Raw genomic sequence first — 2598 nt, 5'->3', positions numbered from 1 at the left:
TCCAGCCGGCTCCCGCCCAGCCCCCTCCCTGTAGCCTCCACCTCTGGGGACTCCAGGTAACAGGCCCGGGCGCCTCCCCCTCCCCACACGCAGCAGCGGATGAGTTGCTGAAGAGACCAGGAGAACTGGAAGGACTTGAGTCCCTTCTGCCCTCTGCACAAATGACCTGCCAGCGGTAATAACAGGGCAAAGGAGCGGACCCGCCTGGGACTGGGGAGGAGGGGGGCCGGCTGCTGCCAGCAGCCTGTGGCCGTGTGCCCACCGCTAAGGGCCTTGCTCAGAAACTTGAGGGTCTCTGTTCTTGCCATGACACTACTCATGCTAAAATTCCCATGTCTCTGCTCTTCCACTGTTCTCCCGGAGTTCTAAGGGGTTCACATCAAGGTTTTCTGAAATAGGGGCTCTAGGGTGCAACGTACTCCCCAGGCAGCAGATCCTGTCAGAGGGAGCGGGAGGAGATGAAGGTTCTGGAAGTCAGAATAGAAAGGTTGAGACTACTCTCATGGGGTCTGGAATTTCTTTCCTTCTTTTGTCTTTTTTTTTTTTGATATTAGGGATTGAACCCAGGGGCACTTCCCACTTAGCCTCATCCCCAATGCTTTTTATTTTGAGACAGAGTCATACTGAATTGCTTAGGGCCTAAGTTGCCGAGGCTGCCCTTGAACTTGTGATCCTCCTGCCTCAGTCTCCTGAGTGTTGAAGCTACAGGCATGTACCACTATGCCCAGAGGGATTTGGAAGCCAGTCTGGGTAATTCAGTGAGACCCTGTCTCAAAATAGAAAAGAGCTGTGCATGGTGGCACTAGCCTGTAATCCCAACCAATTGAGACAGAAGGATCTCAAGTTTAAGAACACTCTGGGCAATTTACTGAGACCTTGTCTCAAATAAAGGGATGGGGGGCTGAAGATATAGCTCAGTTGGTAGAGTGCTTGCCTTGCATGCAAAAGGGCCTGGGTTCAATCCCTAACACCACAAAAAAATAAAAAGGGCTGAGGATGTAACCCAGTAGTAGTACTCCCGGGGTTCAATCACTAGTTCCACAAAAGGAGAAAAAAAAAAAAAAAAAAAAGAACGCATGGACTGGGGTTAATCTGTCAAAGAAAAGGAGGAAAGGAAAAACCCAAACACCCATGGTCTAGGTTGGAAGAGTAGGGGTGACGGGGACAACACACACACAGATGCAAAGTGGGTCACTAAGAGGTAATGCTAACATGTGTCTTTGCCATATGAAGAGCTCTTGAGCAGAGCAAGGTGGCAGCTGAGTAAGATGCTTCAGTGGTGGGGGGAGGGAAATAGAGTTCTTACACATCCACAAGAAAACTAAAACACACACCACGGAAACTGACAAATTAGTATTAGATATTCATAAAAAACTTTAAGTGATAAAAATCATATAAAAAATACTCAAATTCTTTAATAATCAAATAAATGAAAATTAGATACAATTTACCTATAAATAGAAATCTATAATAAAACAGGTTGCTATAATATTGAAAAAGTAGGAGCAACCTAAATATTTGATTTTAAAGTACATTAAAATTTAAAATATATACTCACTGAATATGATGTTATAAAAACATTTCAGGAAAATGCTGGTAATATATTAAGTTAATATGAAAGTTTCCAAACAGCATCATGGGATGGGTACATGCACCATTTTTGTAAACAAAGTAAGTTTATGTGTACATCATACAAGTAATGGAAGACGACATGCCACCATTTTTACAATACTGTTATTGCTGATGTCAGGACTATGTTTTTTATTCTATTCTGCATTTTTATTCTATTCTGCATTTTATCTATATTTTAAACTTCTCTATATATTTTTTTCTATATTTTTAACGTCTCTATAGAATATAAAAATATGTTTTCATATTGCTTTTGCAGGGTAAAGGAAGTTTATTGGTGAATCTGAAGGGTCCTCAGGAAAACTCATTTTCTTTACCTGTATGTTGCTGAGAAGTAGACTCTTCTTCTATTGGATGGTCACAGAAGTGAGGTGAGATGAGGGTGGTTGGGTATGTAGCTCAGAGGCAGAGTGTTTAGCTAGCATTTACCAGGCCCTGGGTGCAATCCCCAGCACCACACACACACACACACACACACACACACACATATACACACACACAAAATATAAAGAAGTGAGGGGAGATGGGGATGATGGGAGAAAGGCTAAGGGGACAAATCATCTGAGGAAAGATCCCCAGGAAGGAATCCTGACCTTGGTGTTACTTTAAAATCTAGGGGAGGGGGCATGACATTGTATGGAAAACACGAAGGACCTGGAGTCAGGGTCTGCAAGTTTGAATCTGAGGTTGGCCTTAAGGAAAATACCTTTCTGAGAGTCAATGTCTTTAAAATAAAATAACAGTGACGCAGGATTACTGTGAGGATTAAATAAGATTATGAGTTGCTTTGGAAAGTATAAATCCCTAAACAAATGTTGGATATAATAGTTAATAACATTCATTTACGATTTAACTTGGGCAAGAAAGTGGACCAGCTGCTGTGGGTGAGTTTACATGGGCTGTTGAGGGCATTGGACATGCTGGAGGCAGGAGACAGTTTTCCCACATGGTTAAGACAAACTTTGGTTT

Source organism: Marmota monax, unplaced genomic scaffold, assembly GCF_021218885.2.
Source record: "Marmota monax isolate L192 unplaced genomic scaffold, Marmota_monax_Labrador192_F-V1.1 WCK01_AAM20220418_F8-fsc00038, whole genome shotgun sequence".
Lineage (NCBI taxonomy): Eukaryota > Metazoa > Chordata > Mammalia > Rodentia > Sciuridae > Marmota > Marmota monax.
Note: the sequence above shows the minus strand (reverse complement) of the source record.